This window comes from Spinacia oleracea, chromosome 1 (genome assembly GCF_020520425.1).
Source record: "Spinacia oleracea cultivar Varoflay chromosome 1, BTI_SOV_V1, whole genome shotgun sequence".
NCBI lineage: Eukaryota > Viridiplantae > Streptophyta > Magnoliopsida > Caryophyllales > Amaranthaceae > Spinacia > Spinacia oleracea.
Window position 1 is genome coordinate 7054350 of NC_079487.1, and position 17633 is coordinate 7071982.

Here is a 17633-nt window from a genome sequence, read left to right on the forward strand (position 1 = left end):
ATACATTCGGTAGATCTTTCACCAAAACTCGATTTTTCTTTTTAGCTTTCCTAAGGTTCATATAGTTTTTGTTTTTATTTTTATTTTACATCAATTTCTCGATCTTTGATTTTTCATGGCATTGTCACAAAGGAGAAAATAAGCTCCACATTGTTTTTTCATGGCATTGTGAAATTGCGAGTTGAATGTTTCGATTTAATTCTTCTTTTCCAATTGTTTAATTTATATCATATATGCTTAACATTTAGAACTCAGGAATTCGTACTCTTGATTGTAGGGGCAATTGGAATTTATAATTTGTGTTATCTGATTTTTGGTTTTGTTATATTTGATGTGAAATATTAATTCAGTAATAGATCAACCTTTACATATAAGGTTGATAATTACTTATGGCATAAATCCTATAAGCCAGATTATTTACGAGAGTATTATTGTTTGTTGATCTGATTTTCTTCTTAGAACCACCTATTTCCATTTTCTAATTTTATTGCCTTCATATTTGGTGCTGAAATCCCTACACTTATCTAAGTTATCCCAAAAAATGAGTTATGACAGAACCACAAGCCTAAAGTTATTGCAGGGCCATTTTTATAAATTTGTAAATTGTTCTTTCTCGAAACATGTATTCCAGGTATCAACAACCCCCCATTGCATTAGAAATGAATTTATGTTTTATAATATGCTAAACCGGAGGTTTTGTTTTGCTAGGCATTGAAGCAAGAGGTATCATCTTTGGTCCTCCTATTGCCTTGGCTGTTGGTGCAAAATTTATGACCTTGAGAAAGCCAAGAAAGTTTCCTGGTACCTTCTCCCAAAATTTCTTTTTTCTAATAGCAGCATTCATCTATGTCAAGATTACGACGCTCCTTTTCCATCTACCTTTGCGCAATTTACTCTGTAAAAATTTGACATTAGGTGATGAGAATGTAGCAATTAGGTTTCCTGATGTGCGAGAAGAGTGATAGAGTAAATGGAATATCTTATTAATGTGACAGGTTGATGTTCTTTTAGAAGTTTTGTTTTCTCGTGCCTCGTTTTTATGGTGTTAATACTTTATAAGGGTCAGCCCGTGGGAGGGTATGCAATATTTTTATACATGACATTGGATGATATGATGTAACTTATGAATTAATGCATTATACTACATTCAAGAGGATATGCATCTGATTTAAGGGCATGAATGACTGTATTTAATTAGCTCACCAGTGACTTGCATATGCTTGAAAGATTGGTGTAAGATCATAAAGTCAAGTATCATACAATCTTTAGCAAAGACTGCTTTAGCACAACTATCACTTTTCACTAATGTTTGCGTGTTTTGTGTCCATACCCATGTAGGTGCCAAATGCATTCTTCTCGTGCAATTTATAAAGATAATCTTGCCTATATCTATACTAACTATTTTATACATTAAAATGGAACTTAGCTACCGTGTACCTGCTCTTAATTTTGTTCCACTTTCTTCCTACGTAGTTTAGTTATTTCTTAATTCTCTTATATATTTAGCAAGGAGTTTCCCTACAATATAGTAGGACCACAATTTTTTCATTGAATCTACAGTAGCTTGTAATCTACATTATGGTTCAATATGAGATGTCATTGTGATTGTTCAAATAATGATCTCTTGGTTTGTGGGACTAGCCACTTAAACCAAGTTTTATGAGTATATAATGGGGAGGAAGCGTAGCAACTCATTATGTTCTGTTGAATAGGTACAATAAAGATGGAAGTTTCAGTGATGAAATAGGCTGCGAGATTCAGTGGCGTTACGCGACTACCGTAGTGGCACAACCCGACCACTAGCATGACCAAGGTCAATTTCTCTTTGAATCTCGGTCTACCTAAGGTACAATTTAAAAGGTTCTCAGACTATTTTTGATTCATGTACTTTGTGTAATTTGTCAACTACTACGTATTAATTTATTAGTTGGTTTTAATACTCCTGTGTTGTGACTTATTGTTTACTGGAATTGAAAGTTTTCTTATTTTTATACGGTATATAATCACTTAGGAAAAAGGTGGGAGATCTCCTTGCTGATCCAGATAAGAAGAATGGACAGAATACTCTGCTGAACTTTGTGGAGGTATCATGTCTCCTTGATATTCTAACTGTTCATTTTCAAATTTCTGATTAACTTTGTACTAAAACGTGCTTTGTGGATCATGTCTGAACCCATATATCTAATATAAGAGAAGCTAAGGAATTTTCTCTTTTATCTTAGCAGGGGATTTTGTCCTTTGAAACTGGATATAGGGGTTGATTAGCCCGTTGGTTCAATTTATAGAAGTTTGATTTCAGATCTCGCCCTCAATTTATCGCAACAATGTAATTCCGGTAAATTCCCTGATTTATTTTTTAGGGTTTATCGCACAGGAGTCATGGATTGTGTTCCTTTATATTGTCTTCTATATTTGCAACTAAAAGCTTCTTGTAGGCTTTCTAATACTGAATAGGAGTCTGATTTGACTCTTTATCCTTTACTAGTGAGAGAATTCTAAAACTAGTTAAGCTTTGACATGAAAGGAAAGTATTTATTACTTTGTATATATTTATTAATTTAGGGTTGGTGGGATTTGGGGGATGTAACTGATCACTGTGTATAAAAAGATAGAGATCACAGGAGATCACTCTGTGTAAGAGATCACATGGCTTAATGCTTTAAATGATGCTAGTGAACATAGTGACAAGCCGACAAAATTTTATGCCCTGCTACCAGTGGCGACACCAGTAGGGGTTCAGTTGGTTCAACTAAACCCCTACTGGATTTTAGTAAAGCTGAAAATAAAAAATAAACAGCGAAGTGATTAATAAAAACGCATAACTAATTGCTATTAACAGGTGCATGTCAGTGGTCCAAATTCCACTCTATCTCCAACCGGTCGCGGGATCGATCCCCACCGTTTCTTTTTACAGTTTTCTTTTGTTTACTTATTAATTTTAATGATTGCCATAGTATATCCAGATATTCTTTTGCACCTAAAGGCTTATTTTTCATATTTTTTTTTAGCTTGAGTTAATTGTGGTGGCTGGTCAAGAGTTCTAGATTTCGTCGCGTACTCTTATTTCCTGGCAAAAAATAAATAAAAGGCAAATGTGCCTTGGTGAGAGTTTCTTCACTTTTAGTGTAGTTTGTTTTGCCATGTAACGAGATATTGAATGACTAATTAAGGAGGATTAGGGAAAGGCATAACCGCATAAGTTACCTAGTTTTCTTTCCTAATAAACCGTAACTGCAAATTTGCACTAACGGCACATTCGCACCCAATATCTCTTTCTAGTATTCTGTTTTATGGTTACATGTTTACTTATACATTGTGGAATAGATTGCTCCATATGAATAATTCATAGAGTTTTGTCTTTCACGTTTGGTTCTATTGGTAAAACTCTTGCTAAAAATTGGGATCTGCATTATTGGGTTTGGCAGAAATACAGAACAAGAATTAGTTGCAGCGAAGAAAATGCAACGCGGGCATCGAAGCCAATTGTTGCGTCTATTTCCAATTTGGCGTTCAATTACGCTGGTAATCTCCTTACATGTTCTTTTGTTTCATTTTTTCTACTATTCCAGGGTTTGCTAAACTTGGATTATCATTTATCAGGAATTAGATTTTCGATTGTACCTATATTTTTTAATTGTTCTCTCCAGACCTGAAATGCGTTTAATGATGCTTTGAATTTGGAATATGTTCATAGAAAACAACAAGTTTAATACATGAGTTTAAGAGAAGTGAGCTAAATTGTAATTTTTTCATAGGAAATATGTTGTCTTTGGTGCAGACCAAAGGTTATTGTGCGCTACAGCATAAGCTTTTTTGTGGGAGATCTATATTACAGAACGTTGATGTGCTGGTAAGTGTTGGGTGGTTCTGTTCTGTTACATTTCTGTTTTTTTGTGTGTGCTTTTAGTAAGCTGGCCGGCAGACTGTTTTGCTTCTCTCTTCTGCTGCTGGTTTTAGATGATGGCAAGGGGGTAGATTTGATAGGTTGGTTGTTTGTTAGTATGCTTGCTACAGTGCTCCATTAGTAGGAAAGTGTGTCGACCGCTATTTATCCTTCCAATACTCTGTTGCCCGAATATTGTTGTCCTCCATTAGTTGTAGTATACGTTGAGGGTTTGGCCGAGCGGTTCTGAAGGTAACTTCATTTCGATGGAGCCATATACTCCAAAGAATTGACAGGAAGGTACCAATCTTGTTATCGTTATTCATTGTGTTTTTGAAGAAGTGCACACAAAGTTCTTTACCCATGTATCTAGTTGCAATGTCTCTTTATTCCGTGGGGAAATGCCTAGAGTTGATCCTCTCCGTACTCTGACTGAAATTTCGCAGTCTCAAAACAAGTGTGCTCTGTTACTGTTACTTTAGTCCTGCTATGATTGTGTTAGACATTACCTTCTCAATTTGTTGTTTTCACTAGTCAAGCTGAATAGATTGCCAACAGGCCTTAGGGACAATTCACATGACTCAATATGATTCAAACTAAGTAATGCAGATAAGTATTACATGTGCATTAAATAACTGTTATTCCACTATCTTCTTTTAAAGTATCACTTTCTCAAGAAAGATTACGTACCAGCAACAGATTCTCGGTTTGAATATTTAGATGCTGCTAATACCTAATTTCTAGACGTTTGAATGTTTAGGCCCTTTTCAATACCCACTCAACTTTTTGCAGACCTTGTACCTATTTTACATATGGGACTGTGATCTACTCAGCTAAGTATTACATGTGTAAATGTATTCTTCATGTCCTAATCTAATTTCTTTGTGTTCTGCTAGGTAGTACAACAGGTTTTTAAATCAAAATCTCGAGATCAGGTTGTAGGTTTTTGAGGAGGAATAAAGCCTAAAGTTGTAAGGGGACCACAACCCAGTAGAGTAGAGCTTCAAACTAAATTGAATGCTGCTAGCAAACAGAATGAAGTTCTTGCAAAACGCATGGAGGAAGTACAAGCTGAGAACAATGAAATGAAGGAACGTGTTAGCTTGGTTGAGTCTAGAATGAAATTTTTTCAAGATGCATTGTCTGGCAACTTAATGTTAGTATTCCAACTTCACAAGTTGGAGAAAAAATGCAAAAATAGGTCGAAGCTGCTGCACATCAGTTCTAGATATTTGGTGTAATTTTTTTTTTTTTTCAGAACAAGGAATTGTTGAGATTTAATTCTTAGTATGGACCAAGTTATATATTTGATCTTATTAGTTTGGTTGTTTTGACTCACATTGAATTTGTTGATTATAAATCTTTTGTGATTGATTACATTTAATTAATATAAATTTTGTTTATTATTCTATATACATTTTTATGGTTTTGAATGAATTACAGGTTATAAAAATATTTTTCATATTTACGACAAACTATATTTATTTTAATCACATTAACGTCGAAATATTTTGTCGTTGTTGGACGATAATTAAAATTATTGTGTCCATTTGATTCTCTTTTTACATCAACTGTGTTGGTCGCTATTTGTTGTTTGTTCGACGTCATTGAATACATAATAACGACGAACAACCTTTTTGTCGTTAATAAATAACGACGAACAACGTTTTTGTCGTTAATAAATAACGACGAACAATAACTTCGTCGTGTAAAATTCACGACGAACGTTGACGTTAATACTAATAACGTCGGAAGCTATTACGACAAAACTCACGACGAACTTTGTTCGTCATTAAAGGTTTTAACGACGACTTTTGAGACTTATAACGACGAAAAAGTTTGTCGTTATAAACCCTTTTTCTAGTAGTGATCATTGTTTCCGGAGTATTCATAATTTGCCTTTTGACGATTTCAGCTCCCACTGGAACCGAGATCCGTCGATTCCGAATATCCATAAATGGAGTATTTAATTCACTTAAATACTTGATCCGTTCACGTACTATTTGTGTGACCCTACGGGTTCAGTCAAGAGTAAGCTGTGGATTAATATTATTAATTCCACTTGAACTGAAGCGACCTCTAGCTAGGCATACAGTTCACTTGATCTCACTGAATTATTAACTTGTATAATTAATTAATACTGAACCGTATTTATTAGACTTATTATTGAATGCATACTTGGACCAAGGGCATTATTTCCTTCAGTCTCCCATTTGTCCTTAGGGACAAGTGTGCATTTCCTAATTCCTTTGTCGCTTGATGCTTGCTCGTGAACATAAGGTAAGAGTTGTCATCCTTATTATGTCCAGAGGTATTTCTCGGTTTCAGAGTTCAACTAATTAAATAAAAAGATAATCATAGCCTATGATTCATCTGAGCACGGCCATGCATTTTACAGTTTCTAGCTCTCCGAGTGGCCTTGTACAACTTTCAGCATCTCATCCCGATTTATGGGAGGACAATCCCAATCTTGCGATATTGAGATTAGACTTCGTTTGATAGGTGATTACCCGAGCGTTGCCGTTATAGCCTCCTTTTACGGTGCGACGGTTGACGACGTCAAAGTAACCAGTTCTCAAACAAGTAATCTCAAATCACTCAGGTATTGAGGATTAGTGTCTAATAATTTTAATGAAATTTACTTATGACAGATTTTCATCTCTTACAGTAAAGTTTCATAGGTCTGTCCGATACTAGTCTTCCCAAAGTAGGTATCCATGCAAATGATTGCGACATTGCCATGTCCACATAGTTCAAGAAACAGAACTACTAGTCATCTTGCAATCTAGTCGTCTAGCGTTTTCTATGCGTCCATCTTTATAGAAAACTCCGACCAGGGACCATTTTCAAATTTTGACATTCAAGTTCACTTGATAGACATTTCTTAGTCACATGACTGGTCCTGACAGTCTATCTTGAATATATCGTCAAATTGAAAGGACTCATCATTTAATACTAAACAAAGATTAAATGGAATATGAAAATCCATTTCATATATGATAAATGTTTAACCCCAACGTTTTACAACCATGTGCCTCGAACCCATCTTTAAAACAATCAGTGGAATTCAAAACTATGCTTGATTTCCAGTGCCACAATGTGAGTGTTGTTTCTCACTTGTTGCATAGGTTTAGTTATCATGCTTTGCCGATCTTAATATCCTTTTCATCGAATGTTCTTCGAGATATGATGATAAGATCTTTTGAGTATGTTTATTTTCTGATCTAGTCTTTCTTGATACAATAGTGGTTCTACGCATTTTGCAATGAAGAACCATCAAATCAGCAGACATGTGATCCACCCAAGTTCAGTGAAGAACTCTTTAACATAAACAACTCTGTTTCGTTGCTTCTTAGGCAATAATTACTTTTACTTCAACTGTATAGGTTGTTAGTCAGAACATAGAAATTAATATTTTAATTTCCCACGCAATAACTCATGGTCTCCGATCCATGTTGCCATCTCAAACCACCATGCATATAGGTCGTTCTTGCCAATGGTTAACTCCAAGGGATCTTTCTTGATCCTTTGCCAGTGTTTATGTGTGTAGCATCAATATTTAGCATATCTTTATTTCCCTGAATCAAGAACTATTCCTATGTACCTTTTCAAGTACCATAAGTTTTTCTTTCTTTCAATCTAGTTGATATTTACTTAGATCAATAGAGATTGGTATATGTTCTTCATGCCTAAAGCCTTACGATACGTTTTTGGCGATCCTCATATTATATCATACATGATAAATTCTTTTGCAGAATAATTCCGAATTGAATTCTATTCATGTAACTTTAGCTATCCAATTTCAGTAGATACTAAATCCAGCTAAATTCTTTGACATATAATATAGGTGAAGAATCTTATTAGATTCTTTGATGTTTAACTTAGTAAATGCTTATACATAGTTCAAACATTCATTACTTAGATTTATTTCGTGTTTGATTTAGTAAATGCCAGTACTTAATCCAAAACAATATTATAAGATCTTTGTAAATAGATCTTAATACCCAGTATGTACTAAGTTTCGCCTAGGTCCATCATTGATAAATAATTTCAAATCTAAGTCATTAGCATTTGAATGTCATTTCACAATAGAGAGATATGTGTGTGATACACATAGGACCAATTAAGTTTTTACGTACTCCCACTAAACTTCTTATATATCCATATGAATCATGTACATTTTATGAAACTAAAATACTTATTAGTTTCACTAAAATACAGTTCCAATTCCCAATTGCTTGCTTAAATCTGTACTTAGATTTCATAAGCTAGCTTTCCTTTCAAGCATTATTTGGATACACAAATCCTATGACATGTCATGTACATAGTTTATTCCAACATTTGATTGAGGAATACGTTTTGTCATCCAATTGCCATATGTACCAATATGCAATCATTGCTTGATTTATAGACTTGAGCATTAGGATTTTGCATGAGGTTTCAACACAATCCACACCGTGAATTTGCTTGTAACCTTTAGCTGTTAGGTTATGATACATATGACAATTCATAAATCATGCGGAAAAACCATAAACCCAGGAAAACATATTATTTACACATAATCATTTAGCATAGATTAGATGCATACTCTTTGTTGCGTGCCTTCCCTAGCTGCGCCCGAACCGAACAAGAACAAGTCTTTAGGACTCCAAGTGTCGTCCCTCCGTAGATAGTCCACAGCACGTCCGGATCCGCCTTAAGATTGACCAACTAGAATCGCCCTTAAGGTACTATTATTTTCGGCACTTTATAGGCAAATGTGTGACTGAATTTTTCTCTCAAAAACTCACTTTGAATACTTTGAAACTTGTGTTATAAATTATGAGCCCTAGCCTCATATTTATAGCGGTATGGAAAGGGAATCGAAATCCTATTCAGATACAAATTAATTAAACCTAGAATCCTACAAGAACTCTAATTTAATTAATTTATCAAATAGAATTAGGAATTTAATCATTAACCGAACTCTGCATGTTTTAGGAAACGTGCACGAACACAAACACTTGCACACACACGCACGGCAGCCACGATGGGCCCCATGCGTGCGCGCGAGCAGCAGCCCACTCAGCGCCCGCGCGCGCTGCGCGCTGCGCGTGCTGTGCGCGCTGCGCGCTGCGCGCAGCCTGCTGGGCCTGGCCTTGCGCTGGGCCTGGCGTGGCTGTTTGTGCGGCGCGCTTGGCTTGCTGGGCGATGGCCTGGCTTCGTGCTGGGCATCGTCCGGCAGGCCTCGTCCGATGCTTATTCGTACGATGCGCTTCCGATTAAATTTTCCGATTCCGGAATTCATTTCCGATACGAACAATATTTAATATTTCCGATTCCGGAATTAATTTCCGTTTCGAACAAATATTTAATATTTCCGTTTCCGGAATTATTTTCCGATTCCGGTAATATTTCCGATTCTGACAATATTTCCGTTTCCGGCAATATTTCCGATTCTGGCAATATTTCCATTTCCGATAATATTTTCCGACACGTACCATGTTTCCGTTTCCGGCAACATCTACGACTTGGATAATATTTATATTTCCGATACGATCCATATTTCCGTTTCCGGCAATATCATCGTTTCCGGAGTATTCATTCCTTGCCTGTGACGATCTTAGCTCCCACTGAAACCAAGATCCGTCGGTTCCGAATATTCATAGATGGAGTATTTAATGCTATTAAATACTTGATCCGTTTACGTACTATTTGTGTGACCCTACGGGTTCAGTCAAGAGTAAGCTGTGGATTAATATCATTAATTCCACTTGAACTGAAGCGGCCTCTAGCTAGGCATTCAGCTCACTTGATCTCACTGAATTATTAACTTGTTAATTAATACTGAACCGCATTTATTAGACTTATCATAGAATGCATACTTGGACCAAGGGCATTATTTCCTTCATTAGCAACTAGTCTAGCTTTGTGTGTGAACACAATTCCATGTTTGATGGTTTTTATCATTAAACCAAACTTGCAACCAATAGGTGTGAAACTATTCTTGCAAATTAACAAAATTTCAATTTTGTCATCAGAACACTGAGTATGTTTTTATGGCCTTTAACCAATTTAAACATTAAGTCTATATATGGCCTCTAACCATTTTAGGGAATCTATATTTCATCATAGCTTTCTTACAAGTCACAAACTCATTAATCTACATGATAATAGTTTGACTGCAAGTTGTAGGTTTCTTCACTATCGAATAGAAGAAACACATAGTTTCAGTGACCTGGACTCTATGTTTCTTCACTATCTAATAGAAGAATCTCATAGTTTCAGTGACCTGGACTCTATGTTTCTTCACTATCTAACAGAAGAATCTCATAGTTTCAGTGACTTGAACTCTATGCCTACATGGGTTTAGAACATCAAACAATATAATATCAATAGCCACTTGAAAGTCCTTTGAATATTGTGTTCTCCTTGAAGCACTTGTAAAGTCTTCTAAGAGATGTCTATTCTTTAAAGCCACTTCTAAAGTCCTTAAAGAATAAGTGTTTGGATTTTCTAAAGAACTTCAATAATCCTCCGGAATGTCCGTTTATGTTTGTTGTTTGCCTCAAAGACTTTCGAGGTCTATTTTCTCCCACTTGTCATTTTGGAAACGAATCTCCAAAGGGACATTAATTCGAGCAAACAAACATTGTGTTCTCAAAAATCCGTGGTAGAAACAATACCCTTGTGTCTCATTTGAATAAATCACAATGAAACATATATCTATTCTTGGGCCTTAGTTTGTCGAATGACAAACACTAAGCTCCCACTGAGTTTAGCAACTCTTTAGATATATATTATTGAAAAAGATATTCTGAAATTACTTTTCGATAGCTTTGACGAATTTGGTTTAGTTTGGTGGTAGTTGAGCATTTTGTTTTAGAAATTACAGGAAAAGTCTTTATGATTCATCATTGATCAAGTCAAATTGACTTCGATCATTCCAACTTAGATATGCCATATCTTATGGAGCTAGATCGTGAAATTACAATCATTGATGATCATTTTTGGTCTTAAAGTAATCATCGTCATGATCTAACCTAGATATTTATGATTACTTGCCAGTGGATTTTATGCTTCTGAATCTTTGAACTAGCCAAACATATTCAAACTTATATCACTTTGAGTAAATAAACCAATATTAACTCAAATCTAGGTGAAATAATAAAGTCATAAAATCTTTATTTAGCTTTGAACTCTATTGTCTAGGCATTCTAACAATAGTTCATATCTTTTGTTACTTTCAACAAGTAAGAGTAACTCGTCTTGAATGATCTAGAAATCAATCAACTTTCAAAAGTCCATCAAAAAAGAGATTTTAAATGTTAACTTGTTGACATGGTCTAAGTAACAATGCCAAAGTTTAGTGGAACTCAAATCAAGAGTTTGATTTGAACCTAGTAAAGTTCTTATTGTTAAAGAGTTGTTTGTTTTAATCAAGCACATTGACTCAACCCGTAAATGACCATTTCCACAAACAAACTTAGGTATGCTGATTATGGAAAGAAATAGACACTAAGTTCCAGCCTTTGAAAGGACTTAAAACAAACTAGATGACCCTACAACTAATGTAGCATTGCCATGCTTCATTTATCACTTGTAGGCCATTAGTGTAGCCTAGCTTCCATTGTTTGAGTTATTACCGAAGTAAGAACCTCAAGCGGTATATGATACCTAGGAAGTTTGATTGCTAGGTTACTTTTTCTTTAAAAATAAACTTATAGGTAGAAACGGAATCGTAAATTCCTTTCATTTGTTCCCTGTTTTCCTATTTCTTGTACCCTTTCTTATAGTCTTAAGAATTGACTTCTAGTGTTGACTTTTATACTTTGTTAGACATGTCCAATGTCACTCCAACAAGGTTCTTACCATTTTAATTATGTTGAATATTCTGTTTCAACTAGATGATCTTACCAGAAGCTTCTAAAGTTCTCTAAGCATCGATCTATTCGAATGTCTAGGGACTAGACACATTCGAGAATTAAATGGACAAAGATATTAGGTTGTTAACCATTGGTAAAGCTGAGCGTTTAAACTCAATGCTTTATGAACTCAAAACTACATTGTATTTTGAATTCACAAGCACCAATCGGTTTGCCATTCGACCTTGATACTCGAAAACAACCATAAAAGTCGCTATAAGAAATGTACATTTTAAATTGCTCACTTTCTCTCATTTCCATGAATCGTTCTTGGATACAATACCAATCGAGGAAATTTACTGTTACCTTTCTAAAAGGATTTATTGCAGTGCAAGATATTTAATTATAAACAATAATTAAAACATACATTGAAGCATGCAAAGTCTAAACATTTATCATGAGTAATAACTTGAAAATTAAATCAATCATGGAATTTAAACAAGTTATTGGCATTTTATTCGAATTTATTGTTCCGGCAGGTGTGAATAAAATGATTCCAAGATCCTTAAATCATTGAAGAATTAAGCACTTTATGTATTTAGACTCAATTCTAAAATATTTTAGGTAAGCAAAACCTTTGCTAATAGTCTATAAACTACTCTTGGTTGATAGGTACGTCTAAGAACTTATTAGGTAAACCTATCCCGTTTGCCACAACATAAAAGGACTCCTTACTTATATCGTTGAGTTTCACCAAAACTAACATGCACTAGTAGAAAAACATTCATTTGAGGCGTCACTTTTATATTCATTTGCGGCGTTTTTGGCGTAGCAGCAAATAGAGTGGCAGCAAATGAATAGGATTGATTTGCGGCGTTAAAAAACGCCTCAAATGAATAATTCATTTGCGGCGTATAGGCAGAAAAACGCCTCAAATTAATAGTATTGTTAGGCGGCGTTTTCTACCTAAACGCCTCAAACATTGTAAAATTGCGGGAGAATAAACGCCGCCAATAATGTGTAATTCTTTTTTTTATAAATAATTTCTTTTCTGTATTCAACAAACCCAAAAAAGTAGAACCTGTACTCACGCCACATTTATACAATGTCCAAAAGTATCGTCAACAACCAATAACTTCCAAGAAACTTTGATTTTTACATATAATACCACCATCATATGTTTACAAAAATAATCCAACTAAATGGTTTCAAGTTGATCATAACTATATCTTTTACACTTCGTACGTTACAAATTCACACCAAAAATATAATAAGGCAATTGTATATGATTTCAATAGCAGGAAACATCCACAAAAAGAGATCGATGAAGTGTTAATTATCTACACAAAATGTTCGGTGAAGTATGATGCCCATGTGTCTCGTATTTCAGCAATTTGCTCATCGGTGAAAGGATCTCCACTTAGTGATGGGCAAACCTAAAAAAATAATATATATCATAAAATAAGTTATCTTCGGTTAGATCTAAAAACAACTAGCAAAATAGAAAATAACAAGTGTTGGTTGTTTTCGCTCCCAACTCTGAACTAATGAAGCTAAATAGGTATTCTAAACCCTTTACATGTTCAATATATTTAGTATTAGGTTTCTAAGACTCATTCCCATCTACTTTGGTCAAGTTATGCACATTTAAGGCTCGTTTGTTCGTTATATGACATATTTTGACTATAAGGGTTATCTTCGCTCAACTTTCAACTAATGAAGCTAAATAGGTTTTCTAAACAATGTAAATGTTTAATATACTTAATATTATGATGATAAGACTCATTCTCATCTACTTTTGTCTAGTTATGAACATTTAAGGCTCGTTTGATCGTTATAGGACATATTTAACTTTAATGGTTGTTTTCGCTCCCAACTCTCAACTAATGAAGCTAAATAGGTATTCTAAATCCTTACATGTTTAATATACTTAGTATTAGGTTTCTAAGACTCATTCTCATCTACTTTTGTCAAATTATGCACATTTAAGGCTCACTTGATCGTTAGAGGACATATTTTGACTATAATGGTTGTTTTCGCTCCCAACTCTCGACTAATGAAGCTAAATAGGTATTCTTAACCCTTTACATCTTTCATATACTTAGTATTAGGTTTCTAAGACTCATTGTCCTCTACTTTTTCCAAGTTATGCACATTTAAGGCTCGTTTGTTCGTTATATGACATATTTTGACTATAAGGGTTAACTCTCAACTAATGAAGCTAAATAGGTATCCTAAACAATTCAAAAAAATTTAAATGTTTAATATACTTAATACTAGGATGATAAGACTCATTCTCATCTACTTTTGTCAAGTTATGCACATTTAAGGCTCGTTTGATCGTTATAGGACATATTTTGACTATAATGGTTATTTTCGCTCCCAACTCTCAACTAATGAAGCTAAATAAGTATCCTAAATAATTTAAATGTTTAATATACTTAATATTAGGATGATAAGACTCATTATCTCTACTTTTGTCAAGTTATGCGCATTTAAGGCTCGTTTGGGATCAAAAGCCGAAGACTTCAAGTCACGCTTTACTGGTGGCCCTGGTCTTCCTACAGAATGTCTGCACAATCATACCCAAGGCTGTTTAATGTTTATACATTACATTACATACAACTTAATCATCAACTAACCCATATTTTCCTACATATAAATACATTATGTTCAAATATATATCAAAACAGATGACTGAGAAGCAAACAAGGGCATGAACTGATACAGAAGTAGAGAAATATGCTTAGAAAAGGGCAAATTCTGTAATAAACTACCTTATTCCTAGCTGCAAGTTGAGCATCAACTCGAAATTTTTATGCCCCCTGCAGATAGTCTCCTCTTGCTTCTTGATGGTCTTTGGAAGTAGGATAGGTCGAAAGTTTCGTGGCATGGAACTATCCAAACGGTCTCCACTTCTCCGATTTAAACCATTAGCAGAACCATCATGACCAAAATCCCAAGTTCCTGCACAATCATACCCAAGGCTGTTTAATGTTTATACATTACATTACATAAAACTTAATCATCAACTAACCCATATTTTCCTACATATAAATAACATTATGTTCAAATATATATCAAAACAGATGAATGAGAAGCAAATAAGGGCATGAACTGATACAGAAGTAGAGAAAGAAGCTTAGAAAAGGGCAGTTGCCCTTAGACCTTCACAAGTCAATGCAATAGCTTTACCAGGGAAGGGATGGTCAATCAGCATTTAGGAATTGCAAGGAATTGAAAAGCACCAACAACTAGGCAAACAGCCAAACGGCTGCCCCTAGTTTATCAGATCTAACTCATTAAGCCAGCACTAATGCATCGGAAATGCATGCTTCGAACGGTTTAGGTAACACAATTTGCAGATCAACATGATTGATTATTTGTATTTCTTACTACCTCATTGTCATTATTAAAAGGTTTCTGACAAAATGATGTTCTCAGAAAATGTTCATGCCTAAATTTTCTACAAAAGCATTGCTGCATTTAGTGCGAAATTCAAGATGAACAACATAACTAGCAACACTAAGAATTGAGATCAAGGTCAACAACATCATCAACAACAACAAACAAAATCTTCCAACAGTAAGCATCTATCAAGCAACAGTTAAGTTAAGTTCAGTACTTCAGTTTAGTGTCAAAACCCCACATTTGAAACATCAACCAATCAAGTTTATCAATTAAAATTAAAAAGATGAAGATGAAATATGAAAATTTCAAAGTAGCCCTTACAATAGGTTTTGTCTGGATTTGCAGTTCACTTCGTTAGGTGGAAGAGCAAGTTGTTCTTCTTCTTTCAGCTCAGGCAAGAACTCATTTGGGTGGGATAGGTCATATCCCTTCACTTTCTTTTTTCGTCTTATTGCACTCTTTCTCTTCTGGAAAATAAATAATCAAATCCCAAGTGACCAAATGTGACATTAATAAGTAAAAAAAAAACCTTGTAAAAAAGAAGTCGAAATATTCAGATGCACGTTGCAAGTTTGTGTATAAGAAATTAACGGAACGAGAATTTACCTTCTGAGTTGTCTTCTTAGCATTTAAGGTTGCAATGGTCTCCCTGATTCTGCACTCATTCCAAAACAAAACAAGAAAATATAAATATTCAATTCAACAATTACAGTAAAATCCAAACCATTAAGTAGAATTTCAGCAAAACAGAAAGCAACAACAGCAAGCAACAGCAGCAAGCAGATCAACCACAACAACTATTAAGCAGATCAAAACTTAGCTAAATAGCAGATCAGAGAACAACCTAAGCAAACCACGTGGGCACACTACCTAGCATGACAGCATATGAAAACCCAAATGTAACCCAAGAACGAATTCAGTCCATGTGGACACACTACCTAGCATAAAACGAATCTAATTCAACCCTAGACTAACCTAGCATGACACGAATTTAATTTCAGGCAACAACATTGTTCTTAAAAGGGGACTAAAAATATCAAAACATATCTTGCATAATGAATATGAGGTTGCAACAGCCTCCGTGTTTCTTCAGAAGACAGCACATCAAGAAGTTTAATTTAAAATTCACCTTGTGAATTATATTCTTAGCACTTGAGGTTGCAACAGCCTCCATGATTTCTGCACTCATTTCAAACCAAACCCAGAAAATATAAATAAACAATTCAACAATTAAAGTAAAACCCACAAAATTAAGTAGAATTTTAGCAAAGTAAAAAAGATGTCTTACTGGAAAACAAAACTCGTGTTTTTCTCAAATTTGCGCTCCTCTTTCTTGGAAGCACCTAAACTATATCAAATTTGCAGACGAAATTAGATATACGAAATTACCTAACCTCAAATTCGAAATTTTTTGAAGGTTTCTTTATGCGAAAAATTAAAATTGATAATTAGGGTTTTATGCTTCAGCGGGAGAGAGGAGAGGAGAGAGCAAGAGAAAAATAATTCGATAATTCATGTAAATTGAAAGGGTAATTGAAAGGAAAACCAGCAAAGAGGGTAATTGAAAGGAAAACCAGCAAAGAGGGTAATTGAAAGGAAAACCAGCAAAGAGGAGGAGGAAGGGTGAGTGAAAGCATCATTTACCTTAAGTAAGAACGGCGGTGGTGGAGATGAGTTCGAAGGCTAATGACGGTGGATATGAATCTTAAGCTTCACTTTTCCCGGCGAGATTTGATGGTGAACCCGGCGAGATTTGATGGTGAAGAAAATGGAGGTCAGAGTCGGACCTAGTTTGAAGGAAGAAGGAGGAGCTTTTGTCTACCGACGAGAACCCAAAGAAAGAATTAAGCGTGGGTGATATTTTGTCGAGGACATAACACTGCGGCGTTAAACAAAATGACGCCGCTAACTAATTATTAGCATTGATTCGAGGCGTTATAGTTACAACTAACGCCGCCAATGAATCTTTTATCATTTAATTATAGGCGTTTTCAAATTAACGCCGCTAAGTCATAGCAGCAAATTAATATTTTTCTACTAGTGATGTACTCAAAATTATTTGTGTACCTTACCCCTTTAGGATCAATAAGTAACACCTCGCTATGGCGGAAAACTATTACTAAGATTGATATAAAGGTTATCCAAGTAAGTGTTATTTTGGCATGGCACCTTTTAACTCAATTTTTAAAGTTTGGAACTTAAGGCTCTTACTATGTTGGTTAGATTTTAAGTGAACTAAAATCCTTAATCATGCAACATAATCAAGCCATAATCTCATGCATAATTAAGACATATTTAAAGCAATAAATAACTTAAAGCATGCATAAGATATAAATGTGATCTAGTATGGCCCGACTTCATCTTGAAGCTTCAACTTCAAAGTCTGTCTTGAAAATGGATTGGAAACTCGGTCTTGAATTTCACCATGGGAGGTGCCATTTTCTTCAAATAGGATAAGCTATAATTTAAACTAATTACAACTATTTGATGGTACG

The 17633-nt window shown here is 34.8% G+C and overlaps 2 long non-coding RNA genes across 2 annotated transcripts; one reads left to right on the forward strand and one right to left on the reverse strand.

Annotated features, from left to right (window-relative positions):
• Positions 1–1711: 1711 nt before the first annotated feature.
• LOC130465705 (uncharacterized) lies at positions 1712–2325 on the forward strand. Its single transcript, XR_008925723.1, has 3 exons — positions 1712–1846; positions 2012–2084; positions 2226–2325. It is a non-coding gene; the product is annotated as an uncharacterized lncRNA (long non-coding RNA).
• A 12163-nt stretch (positions 2326–14488) lies between these two features.
• LOC130465706 (uncharacterized) lies at positions 14489–17167 on the reverse strand. The gene is made up of 6 exons (XR_008925724.1): positions 16783–17167; positions 16427–16486; positions 16268–16317; positions 15745–15793; positions 15460–15605; positions 14489–14694 (listed from the first exon to the last, which is right to left on the reverse strand). It is a non-coding gene; the product is annotated as an uncharacterized lncRNA (long non-coding RNA).
• Positions 17168–17633: the final 466 nt, after the last annotated feature.